General features: G+C 44.4%; 1 protein-coding gene and 1 long non-coding RNA gene across 9 annotated transcripts in view; one reads left to right on the top strand and one right to left on the bottom strand.

The window, feature by feature from the left end:
* Positions 1-13,187, top strand: part of TPK1 (thiamin pyrophosphokinase 1) — a 502,338-nt gene that overhangs the window by 303,123 nt on the left and 186,028 nt on the right. The gene's annotated exons all lie outside the window — the stretch shown is intronic.
* The window catches only part of LOC135981421 (uncharacterized), a 55,133-nt gene continuing 42,467 nt past the window's right edge, over positions 522-13,187 (bottom strand). The window contains exon 4 of the long non-coding RNA XR_010598424.1: positions 522-1,802. This is a non-coding gene — a long non-coding RNA (uncharacterized LOC135981421). The remainder of the gene's footprint in view (positions 1,803-13,187) is intronic.

Below are 13,187 nucleotides of genomic sequence, written 5' to 3'. Positions count from 1 at the left end.
GCTTTGGATGATTTATGTATTTTAACTACTGTGGTATTGTTTTTAAATGTAGGTCATGGGTGCTCAGTTTCTTTTGGATCACATCTCAGTGAATGAATACTTAACATAGATGACGGTTGTGATGGGTTGGATCACAGAAACCCTCTTGGGAGCTGCCACCCGCTGTGCCAAGGCTACTTTTACCCCGTCTTCCCTGCCAGCTCGGGGCCCCAGCATCCTGTCATGCTGGAACCAGACACTCCCGTCTGCTCCAGCAAAGACCCAGGGTCTGAATTACTTGCCCCAAAGCTGCAGGTTTACCTGAAAGCAGCTAACAGAAGTGTTCCTGTCTTTAACACTCAGATGCCCAACTCCCAATGGGGTTTAAACCCAAATAAATCCGTTTTACCCTGTATAAAGCTTATATAGGGTAAAAGCATAAATTGTTCGCCCTCTATAACACTGATAGAGAGATATGCACAGTTGTTTGCTCCCCCAGGTACTAATACATACTCTGAGTTAATTAATAAGTAAAAGGTGATTTTATTAAATACAGAAAGTAGGATTTAAGTGGTTCCAAGTAGTAACAGACAGAACAAAGTAAGTCACCAAGTAAAATAAAATAAAATGCGCAAATCTATGTCTAATCAAACTGAACAGATAATCTCACCCTTTGAGGAAAAAACTTACTGAAGCATCTCTGACTGGACACCTTCCAGGCCTGGGCACAATTCTTTCCCCTGGTACAGCTCTTGTTCCAGCTCAGGTGGTAGCTAGGGGATTCTTCATGATGGCTCCTCCTCTTTGTTCTGTTCCATCCCTTTATATATCTTTTGCATAAGGCGGGAATCCTTTGTCCCTCTTTGGGTTCCCACCCCCTCCTTCTCAATGGAAAGACACCAGGTTAAAGATGGATTCCAGTTCAGGTGACGTGATCACATGTCACTGCAAGACTTCATTGCCCACTTGCCAGCACACACGTATACAGGAAGACTTCCAGGTAAAACACACCCATCTGCAGACAATTGTCCTGGTTAATGGGAGTCATCAAGATTCCAAACCACCATTAATGGCCCACATTTTGCATAATTACAATAGGCCCTCAGAGTTATATTTCGTATTTCTAGTTTCAGATACAAGAGTGGTACATTTATACAAATAGGATGATCACACTCAGTAGATTATAAGCTTTGTAATGATACCTTACAAGAGACCTTTTGCATGAAGCATATTCCAGTTACATTATATTCACTCATTAGCATATTTTTATAAAATTATATAGACTGCAACGTCACAACGGTATTAAAGAACACAAATTCAGGGGCATGTGTTTGTCCGCAGTGTTTCCAAAAACTTCCACTTTGTTGTCAGCCTCTAACAGGCCATTTTTCTTCTCTCTCCCATCAGAAAACAGAGTCACTAATACAGTTTTCATTTAGCTATGACTCTGGTCATAGATCAACATTTTAAAATGGGCTGGTATTGGGAATCCCAACAGAATAGTTTCCACAACGTGTCAAGAAGACTTCACATCCTTTGTTTTTCATTACAGCTATTTTTATTAATGATTGAATGCAAAACTTTAGGCCTATGGTATAATCTCCTGTTGATCATGATACCTTTGACCAGTGGCTGGGGTTATATTTTGCAGTCTTATTAAAGCTTACTTCACTGTTACTACCTTTGTCAGTTAATTTGTTTTCAGTCATACTTGATCCAGCTTTTTCTTCTCCAGTCTTTCACAGGGTCCTCTGTTTTCAGATTGCAGCATCAAACTACCAGAGCAGAGAATTGCATTATTCAGTGCAGTGAAGGACTGGTCTCTGAAAGTAAAAGGGAAGCTGTTTAATCATCTCAGTTAAATTCTTTCCTGAGAGCAGTGATTTGCTTTGCTGGATTTGTTGTGGTTGATTTCACTGGAACTCTTGCACTCCTGTTTTTTTTTTTTTTTTTTTAACCCTGCAAAAGCTCAACGGGCATAAAGCTTGATTAGGCTATAGTGTATTTTACAGAAGAAAGTCTGTTTAGATTTAAATTTAGAGCTTTGGTTATAAAGTCATGTAGGGCCTGAACCAAACCAAATCAAAGACATGGGAAAGAATCTTATTAGGTAAAGTGAGCCCTCTATTTGGATCAGGCCCTCTATTCCTTTAACCAATAATCAGACAACAAGGGAGTTTATTGAAATGAAACACGAGATTTAAACCATTCACAAAGAACAAATTACTGTGAAAAAATTTGGATAATTTTTCAATGAGCTCTTAATTGATGATGGAAACTCCATGGGGCGGGGACTGTCTTTTAATTTATGTGCACAGTGTCAAGCACATCTCTGGTGCTAGATACAGATTTTACATAATCCCCATAGAGATCACTGAGAGAAAGTTAACGCAACACCTGCAAATATATGCTGTAAGTCTGGGCAACAAGGATATGTACTGCTTTAATACCGTACCCTTCATCCATAGAGTTTAAGGCCAAAAAGAACTATTTTGATCATCTGGTCTGGCCTCCTGCATAACACAGGCCATAGCATTTCACTCCAACAGGCAAAAAGAGGGAGAAAGGGAATATTATTATTCTGTTCTGTGGATGGAGAACTGAGACACAAAGCGATTCAGTGACTTGTCCAAGGTCACACACAGTCTGTGGCTGAGTCAGAAAATGAACTCCAAACCCAGTGTCTTTACCACAGACTGGCCTTCCTTCCTTACAGAACCTAAATCAAAGGCTGTCAAACACTGTGTTATGTTTTACGGCATTATACAGGTAAAACAAATATATTCATAATTTATTTTATTTATGGGTAGAGAAACTGAGGTATGGAAATTTAAGTGACTTGCCCAAGGTTACATAAGAGAGCTGAGAAAATCCCTTAACTTGCAATTCGGTGATCTAGCCATTAGATCATCTTTTTCCCTTTTTGTATCTCACTGTCAAATATGTTGCTCAGTTTAAGCAGACCAACACAATCCATTAGCATATTATTGCTGCTATCACAGTGAATTAAATCTTCCCTTCTTAAAATTAAAAAAGATCTATGAATAGAAAAGTACTGTAGCAAAAATGTAAGGCAAGGAACATAAGAGGAGAGAGAGACTGTGAAGGAGCTGGCAACTGACCTGGAACGAAATAATGTCAAGATTAATGGAATCAGTGAGGTGACAATGAAATTGATTGAGGGCTATCATCTCAGGTACAGTGACAGACATCATCTGAGAGTTCTTTTTCCCTTGGAGAGTCAGTTGGCTAGAGCAATGAGCAAGTTCTTGCTAGAGGTAAGATGATTGTACCTGAGCAAACTTCTGATGTCAATATATGATTGTTTTACTAGGAAATGAAGGGCCAACATATATTGTAAAACAAAAATTATTGATTTTAGCAGCTATTTGGCCTAAAAATATTGACATTTATAGATTACTAAATTTACATATCGCATGCTGCAAAGTAAAATCACAATAAATTAACTATTTTACACTCCAGCTAGCACTAGAGAGCTAATACAGCTACGGGAAGGTGAACTGAAATCTGTTCTGGCTCGTGCATCATCAAAGGAATTGTCAACTACTTTCCAAATGGCAGAATCCTCAATACTGCTGCTGATGTATGAAGTAGAAAAAGTACAGCTGGAAATAGAGATTGCAGGCTGAGTTTGCAGGGCTGACTGAGAAAAATGTTTTTTCTTCTAAACTGATCAAACTTGGTACAGTGTTACTGAGAGACAATAACTATAACTCAGTGCCATTTAAACTCTCATTTTTCAGCAGGTAAATGCAAGCATCTGATTATTGCTCAGGTATCTGACTCTCCAAATAACCCCCTTTATTATGTGTTGTAGCAATTAAATGAAGGGCAATGCTCTCCAATATCTGTGAGGGATGGGTGCTTGGGAAATTTAAAAAAAAATGTCAAGGACAAAGGGATAATCTCTTTATGAATGAGAACTAGTAGAGGAATGGGAGAGTAGAAGGAAACAGCGTTCAGCCCTTTCACAATCAAGTTTCTAACCAGGATATGGCACAGAAATAGCACTAGAGATGGAGGATCTCCATAGTCACAGAGAGGGGAGAAAACATTCATGCTCATATGACCAATCTCTTGGGAGCTTTTGACACTGTTGATCAGAAGGTGTTGCTGACTTGCATATAAACTGTAATAAGACTGAACTGTGCAGCACTACACTGGTTTTGCCCAGTCTTCTGAGACACATTTCAGAGTTTTTGGTCAAACAGCTGTTCTTCTCTGAAAGCCTACAAGTGAAGTCATGGAAGGATCAGTCTTCAATCATATCTCCTTCAGATTTTCGCTAAGGGAGATCATAAGATGGAATAGGTTCCAATGCCATGTGTGTTTGAAAGTTAGCTGACTGGAGCTGAACCCAGGTAGAAAAGGTGAAGCCCTTTGGGAATGGGCCCAGAGCATTAACCTTATCATCTACAGGAGGACATTTTCCCCTCTGTGTGCCACAGTGCACAGTCTCAAGGTTACTGTAAGATATGAAGATGGCAACAGAAGTAAGAGAGGCCTTCTTTAATCTGATTATCAGGAGATTGTGCTCTTTCCTCTTTAAAAAAACCAAGCCACTTTGATCCGCATGTTCATGATATCCAGTACTATGCTGATGAGCACAATATGAGAATCTAGATAGAATACAGCCGGGCACTGACTGTGAAGGTGCTTCAAAAGATTTGAGAGTGGGTGTTCTGTGTGATTCTTAACTTTGTATTTGGCATCTCGATACCACAGTGATGGTCATAGTAGAAATGTATAGATAGGAAACCCTTTTCACTCATTTCACACTGCTTCCTAGAGCCCTCTCCTTCTCACTTTTACCTGTTCCTTCAGGGTTGGCCTTACCATGAGGCGAACTGAGGCGGCCGCCTCGGTTGGCCTTACCATGAGGCGAACTGAGGCGGCCGCCTCAGGTTCCAGACTGTGAGGGGGCGCCACTAGAACCCAGAGTGTAGAAAATTGTCTGCTGCTGGTGCATATGTATTTTCTCTGCTCTAGATGCACAGAGATGGTGGAGTGCTGTGCTGGAGGAAGGAGGGCACAAGAGACATAACAGGCAGGCAGGAGAAAAGGTGAGAGGGAATAACAGAAAGCAGCAGGCGCTGCAGGGAGAGAGAGGAGGAAGAGTCTGTTATGTACCTCTCTAGCACCCCCAGGAGCCTGGATTGATTTAACACCAGCTTCTCAGGGAACTTCCTGTTTCCTGCTGCTTCCCTGAACCCACTTGAGGAAAACAGGCAGTCAACTGAAGTAGTAGGAGACAGGCCCTTAAGACGCTGATATCTTCCCTCACTCAGACCCTGCTACCAGCCTGCTTATTTGTCCCCTTCAATTGAGTGTTGAGAGCCACTATAGCTGGTACAGAACAGCAGTCATGAGTGAAAGAAGAAAATGCCCCTCTGGGGCTGCATTCAGAAAAAGAAAGAAAACAAAGGAAGCTTTTCTATCTAAGCAGGAAGGAGCTCTCCTGAGATACATAGACACAAATGGTCACGATGAGCCTTCTGGCCCCAGTGAGGATGAGAGTGGTGAGGAGATGCCTGATCTTCCAGTTAGTCAGAGTGCAGGTGACCTGGCAGCTACTGCAGCATCCATATCTCCATCTCAAATGGATGTAACCATGCACATTCCTGAAGAAAAGTGTAGATCAGAGAAGAGTGTGGTGGAGGCGCAAGAAACAGCTGCTGCTGAGTTTAGTTCCTTAAGTCTAGATGATCCAGGACTGTGAACCCACTTGAGCAGTAGCCTGAGGGACTTCCTTGTACTGCATGGACCACGGCAAGTGAAAAACTTCATGTTCCCCAAAGACAATGAAAATAGAAGTTTCCATCCAACACATTACTGGTGTGAAATCCCCAATGGTGAAAAAGTGGTGAGGCCATGGCTTATGTACTCGAAAACCCAGAATGCTGCATACTGTTTTTGTTGCAAACTCTTCCAGTCTAATGTTCCAGCCACATTGGGTTCTACAGGAACAAAGAACTGGAAAAATCTGGCTAGAAATCTGGCATGCCATGAGAAGGCAGCAAATCACCAGAGAGCATTCCATAGGTGGAAAGAGCTTGAGATGAGACTAAGGTTAAAGGCCACCATAGATGATCAGCATCAAGAGAAGATTGCATCAGAGTCTCTTTACTGGCAAAATGTTCTGAAAAGGCTCATTGCCATTGTGAGAATGCTTGCTACCCAAAACCTAGTGCTGTGCGGCACTTCAGATCAGCTGTATATGCCAAACAATGGAAACTTCCTTAAAATTGTGGAGCTGATGACTGAGTTTGATGATGTACTCCAGGAGCATCTAAGAAGAGTCACCACCCAAGAAATGTACACACACCACTACCTTGGAAAAACAATTCAAAATGAGATCATACAGTTACTGACATCAAAAGTCAAACAGAAGATTGTGGCAGATCTGAAGTCAGCAAGATATTACTCTGTTATTCTGGACTGCACACCTGACATCAGCCATACAGAACAAATGACTTTAATGGTGCGTTTTGTAACAACGACAGAACCTGGTGAAAATGTCCCTGCAGTGGTGACGGTCAGAGAGCATTTTCTAGAATTTATTGACATTGATGATACTACAGGAACTGGTATGACAAATGTGCTTCTTAAAAAGCTGGAAGATACGGGAATTGCGATAGCTGACATGAGAGGTCAGGGCTACGATAATGGTGCCAATGTGAGAGGATAGAACAGAGGAGTGCAGACACAGATACGAGAGTTAAACCCTCAAGCTTTTTTTTTGTCCCATGCAGTTCTCATTCATTGAACTTGGTGGTCAGTGATGCAGCATCAGTTTCTAGTGAGGCTGCTGAATTTTTTAATGTAATTCAAAGCATCTATGTATTTTTCTCTGCATCAACTCATCGATGGCAAATTTTGAAGCAACATCTGGGAACATCCTCTCTGACACTGAAACCACTGAGTGCCACACGATGGGAAAGTTGAATGGAGGCGATAAAGCCTATCAAACACCAAATTGGGAAGATAGATGATGCCATAGTTGCCGTTATGAAGGATAATGCTATGACAGGAACTGTTTGTGGGAGAACAGTGGCAGAGGGAAATGGAATCACCAGAAACATACCTAATTTCAAATTTCTATGTGGCTTAGTGTTGTGGCATGACATACTGTTTGTTTGAAAAAAAAATGTTGTAAGCAAGAGACTCCAAGGTGTTGACCGTGATGTATCTGGAGCAATGGAACAACTGGACAAAGCAAAGTCATACCTACAGTCTTTCCGGTCAGATGAGGGATTTCAAAACGTTCTGAAGAGTGCACAGAAGTTGGCAGAGGAACTTCACACTGAAGCTATTTTCCCACCCATTCAAGAATACAGAATCACTGAAGAAGACATTTTGATTACGAGGCACGGGATAATCCCATAAGAGACCCCAAACAACAATTCAAAATTGAATTCTTTAACCAGGTGCTAGATTGTGCAATACAGTCAGTTTCATGCAGCTCAAGGAACACAGCAGTATATTTGGGATGTTGTATGATATTCCAAAACTCCTCACTATACCTGAAGAAGACCTACACCAACAATGCAGGGCACTAGAGACAGTGTTGATACATGATGATGTGAGTGATTTAGGTGATGAACTGAAAGCCCTTTCAAGATACATTTCAGCGGGATCAACTCCAAAGGCTGTTCTGGAATATATGTGCACAAATACGATGACCATACTCTTTCCAAATGCTTTTGTTGCTCTGTGCATACTTTTAACACTTGCTGTAACAGTTGCCAGTGGAGAACGCAGCTTTTCCAAGCTGAAGTTAATAAAAACACATCTATGCTCCACAATGACGTAGGAGAGGCCGGTTGGCCTTGCAACTATCTCAATAGAGCATGAGCTGGCCCAGACTGTGGACCTTCAGCAGGAAGCAGTTCAAATCTTTGCAACCAAGAAGGCACAGAAAGCACCACACCACTTTGATTATTCAAACAGAGAAAAATGCTAGTGTTTACTATGCAGACAAGAAAAGTTATATTTGCTGTTCAGGCATTTGAAAGTTAAGTGTTGTGGTGACGACACAGGAAAGGAAACAGAACGCCAGGTTTGTTGGTAGCCAGAGAGCTTTACAAGCCTCTTGCAAAAAGCCTCCCAGGAAAACTTTCCTGGGGTTTTTATTTCTCTCCTTACTTTGTTTACAACTCTTCTTAGTGGTTACATTCTTGCGCATAGAAAAGCCAGGCAGTATACATGCACATAAGATAACGAACCCATCTCTTGAGCGCGTGAATGCCAGCTGCGAGGGTACAATCAAATCAGCCAAATAAGTTTCCCAAACACAAACGCTGGATTGAAGGTCACTCCTGCCTCGTAGCCATGGGAGCAGTTTGCCGCGCCTGTGGGCTGGCGATTCGGGAGCTATGCGTCCCTACATCCCCCCCTGTTTTATTTTACAGATGCGGTGTTTAAACAAAACACTCTCGCAGGGTAGCATACACAATGCCACTAGATTGGGTATACATTAAACAAAGCAGCAAAGTAAAACATCAAACATCAAAACTAAGACCCCATACTATAAAAGGGTCTTCATCCACTCTAAGGGTGGCTATAACTAAATATAATCCCACCAAGGAGGAAAAACGTCTTGGCGGATGGCTTAAGCATAACATTTTAGCATATCAATTTGCTATTACATACGGTTACTATTATCAGTAAGCTTAAAACAACACATTTCTTTCACTGTCTCACATCCCAGATGTTGCTGGGTGGTTTGCAGACAGGAACAAGGCAGGTACTTAACAGACCTTGCATGTTCGGGGCAACGGCCAGGCAGAAATCAGATTGATTCAATACCTGTGCCAGGTGGACTCAAATGTCTTGTAATGTGGTGTCATTAACATACACACAGCTGTCATTAACTTGAAAAAGTAAGTGTCCTGTCAGGTGTAATCCCAGGAGCACTGACTAAAATTAACTGGGCATACCAGGTAGTCTAATTTCCCAGATGTTTTGGTGAATTACTCAATCCCACATGCATCTTCCCCATAGACCCGGCAAGATTCGGTATGTGGGAGGCCACACCCCCTCAACCGGTCCATATGCTTGGAAGGAGCATTGAGAACGTCTGCACTTCTACTCAGAAAGTCTCCAAGTATGTATCCATGGCCACAGATCAGATGGTACTCCTGATGTGTCTGTAAGGGCAGTGGGCCAAGCCTGAACATGCTAGATCCCACTGCAATGCCTTCCCAGCCTCAGTGATATTCAATACCATCTCTGTCAGCAACTTCTGGGTCATTGTCTGTATTTGGATGTATTACAGGGGTAATAGTGTAATAGAGGAGATGGCAGGGGCAATAGCAACAAGGTGCCTTTGGTACTTATCATTTAAAATCCAATTAGGGAAGGCAATACATACTGAAGGACTTATTCAAAACACAGGGCGCAGCCTGTAGAATAAACCCCAAAATCCAATCAATACCACGTTCCCAAGCATGGGTCCCACAAGTTTTTTTTTCCAGGTTATAATTTTTTGTTTCTTCACCAGGGTCAGTTCTTAATGTCTCTTGTAGTCAGGAATTCCTGGACTTTGTGGTTTCAAGGAAGCAAGTGTTCCTTCTTCTCTTTTCCTGAAACAGTGTGGTTTAGCATCATACAGGGGAGAGGTTACTAGCACATCACCCTGTAATGGTTTTGTGTCTTTTAGAAAAATTCAAAGCAACAGTAGGTCTGTCAGTGGACAAGGGAGAGGTTACTAGCACTTCACCTTGTCTTTTTTTTTTCTTTTTCCTGCTGTCCAGACGGCACAGCAGAGCTAGAAAGAGAAATAGGCTTATCAGCAGCTGGAGAATCCTCTCCAGGTGGAGGGGTCTTTTTGCAGTGAGAAGCATGGGTCCAGGTGGGCAGTCCTTGGCACTTCACAGCAGTGTTGGTGGTTAACAGGACTTGGAAAGAGCCTTTCCAGCATGGAGCCAAAGCAGTCTTTCGTTGATGGACTTTACATAGACTCAGTCTCCTGGTTTCAATGAATGGCAGGGGTGCTAGGGTCTTTGGGTAGCACTTCTCTACCTGTGAGAAAAGAAACCTAACACATTTTATTAATGCCTGGCAGTGTTTTGCAAATTTCGTTGTTGCTCGGGCACATTTAAGCCCCCCCTTGTCTTGGGGGTCAGCCAAGTTTTGGCTGTGGCCTTGGATGAGCCTGCAAGCTGTATTTTCCTCTCAGTTAACTCATTCTGTGCTTTTTCCTCTTCTCCCTTTCTCGGCTTCTTTTAACCTACAAAGGAAACCTTCACTCTTGCAGTAAAATAACTTTATTACAGAGCTTTGGAGCAACAAACCGGGACAAGCACACCCACTTTTGAGGAGTGCACTTGGTACAACCTCAGGTGTCTAATTGCTTTCCTCCCTCCCCAGCCTTCTGGCTAGAAATCTGAGGTAGCCAGAAGGATCCCATGGGCAATATGGGGAGTGGGTTAACCTTCCATGTCCTTGCTTCCAAAGACTGTTGGTATGCAATTCTTAACAACAATTTTTGCCATAAAACACAAAAATAATCCCTATTGTGCCAGTAAATGCATGGTACATTGAATGCTGTTCAGCTGGCATCCGTTTTCTCTGATGATCTGAAAAACAAAAGAACAGAGGTCTACCCCTTTTGGGCAGTCAGTCATTGCTTAAAATGTTTCCTTGTATTTGTTCATAGGCAGCCCAAATTTCAGTGGCTTCTACCTTATTAGTTAGAAACTTGCATTAATACAAATGCTTTCTGACTTGCTTCCAAATCCAAAGCTATCTACAGCTTAAAGATTTTTACTTAAAAGAGACACAATTAACTTTCCCAGTCTTTTGATTGCCTTTTACTTCTAACTCCTGCTTTCAAACACACAGTGATCTAAACAAAACAACACAACCTATATTGGTAGGTTTGCATTTCCTTTACCTCTGCTACAATATACACTGCACATATTCTGGGGAAAAGCGGCCACTGCGCAACCCATACGGGCTCATCAGTGAGCCAACGGAAGGGGAGGGCCGTACGCCTAATCATCAATATGGATGGTGGCAGTTAAAGCAGTTCCCCTGAGGCTTCTGCCCCTTGTGCAGGGCAGCTGCCAGCAGGGCCATCTGATGGGTTTGAGTGCCTACATCAGTACACGCCTGCAGCAACTCCGCCAGGGTCGAAGGACTTAGAGAACTCGCTCGCAGCGGGGACCCTGCGAAACGCGCGACGGGCACACTGGCCAATGATGGGAAAAGCTACCTGGGGCGTGCCCACCGCCTGCTCGGGGATGCCCGAAAACTGCCCTGTGCCATATAACTGCTCAGCAAGATAAGCCCCCCCACCTTGTGCTGCTGCTGCAAGCGCCTCTCGCTGGTACTCGCTGTCCCACACAACATATTGCGCGGGAGACAGCACCATGTGACACATGTCTTTCCAATCTTGGGGGAGCAAGTGATAACCGTTTGACACACCTTTCAAGATCCCCCGGAGCTCGTGCAGAACTGAGTAGGGGAGAGCCTCCCAGTCCACTACCCGCCCCCCGTTTCCATTATCCCGCCTAGAGACGGGGAACGCCTCGAACCCACAGCTGGATTCCTTGTCGGTCAAGAGACCGGCCTCGCGCACCGGCTGCACCGCCGCGGCGACAGCGCCCCCCCGCCCGACCAGTAGGCATGGGGGTGCCGCCACGGGCGGCGGCGCAGGGGGGGTCAGCTGCGGGCAGGAGGGGGGTGGCCCATCACCTGGGGGCAAAGGGGAAACCGGCTTAAGGCCGTCGGGGCCGAACCCCTCCAGCGCCTCCTTACAACGCTGCCAGAGCAGCAGGTGCTGAACTGGGGCACGGGGTTCACTATACAAGGTGATCCCAATCCGTATCCAATCAAAAAGCTGTAATGACCCGCAGTCCGGATACCAGGGGCACTGGCGATCTATTTCCCTTAGAAGGTCCTCAATATGAGCGACCGAGACAACGACACATGATCGCTGCCTTATAATCTTTTGTAACTCTCTTGCGTGCTCCTTCTGGGCACTGGAAAGTTTCCCCCCCATACTCACGAATAAGGGGCGGCAAACAGCCGCGGGCGCGCTCGGCGTATCCAGCCGGTGAGTAGAGGGGTATCACGTCGGGGTCACCAGCTGTGGTGACGACACAGGAAAGGAAACAGAACGCCAGGTTTGTTGGTAGCCAGAGAGCTTTACAAGCCTCTTGCAAAAAGCCTCCCAGGAAAACTTTCCTGGGGTTTTTATTTCTCTCCTTACTTTGTTTACAACTCTTCTTAGTGGTTACATTCTTGCGCATAGAAAAGCCAGGCAGTATACATGCACATAAGATAACGAACCCATCTCTTGAGCGCGTGAATGCCAGCTGCGAGGGTACAATCAAATCAGCCAAATAAGTTTCCCAAACACAAACGCTGGATTGAAGGTCACTCCTGCCTCGTAGCCATGGGAGCAGTTTGCCGCGCCTGTGGGCTGGCGATTCGGGAGCTATGCGTCCCTACAAAGTGTTACCGTATATACTCGATCATAAGCCAGTTCGTTTATAAGCCGACCCTCCCCCAAGATAGATACATAAAAATGGAAAATTTTTATAAGCCGACACTATAATTCAGGAGTCAGCAAACTTTGGCTCCTGGGCCATCAGGATAAGCCGCTGGTGGTCTGAGATGGTTTGTTCATCTTGAGCATCCGCAGGCACGGAGGTAAACCTAAGTAAACAAAGTGTCCTGGTGCGCCAGTTGCTTACCCTGACAGGCCAGGACAGCAACTGGTGGAGAAATTTTTTGGGGGGGAGAAGCTGGGAGTCAGGGGAGTAACCCCTGTGACCACACCCCACATGACCCCACCCCTAGCCCGGGACCCCCATACTCTCCCCATCCCATCCCTTCCAACATTATCTGGGGAGGGCCGGGGAAGATGTCTCTGACCTGGCTGCAGCTGCTTCGGAGGCTGTGGGGGAGAGCAGCGTGGCCAGAAGCGGAGAGACTCTGGCCCCGCCTCTTTCCTTCTGTCTCTGCTGGCTGTGCTGCCTCTCCTTGCTCCCTCTGTTGGGGGTGGGGGAGGGGCTGTGTCCCACGTCTCCCTCTCTATATCCGTTCATAAGCCGACCCCCTTCTCTGGTGCTTCCCTTTTTTACCCAAAAAATATCGGCTTATGAACAAGTACATACGATACTTCAAATTTTTGAACAAGGCCTTTTAAGTTGTTAGTTCTCCTTTATTGGGATAGG

The sequence above is a fragment of the Chrysemys picta genome, chromosome 2 (assembly GCF_011386835.1).
Source record: "Chrysemys picta bellii isolate R12L10 chromosome 2, ASM1138683v2, whole genome shotgun sequence".
Classification (NCBI taxonomy): domain Eukaryota; kingdom Metazoa; phylum Chordata; order Testudines; family Emydidae; genus Chrysemys; species Chrysemys picta.
The sequence above is the reverse complement of the archived record's forward strand: the minus strand, read 5'-3'. Positions and strand labels throughout refer to the sequence as shown.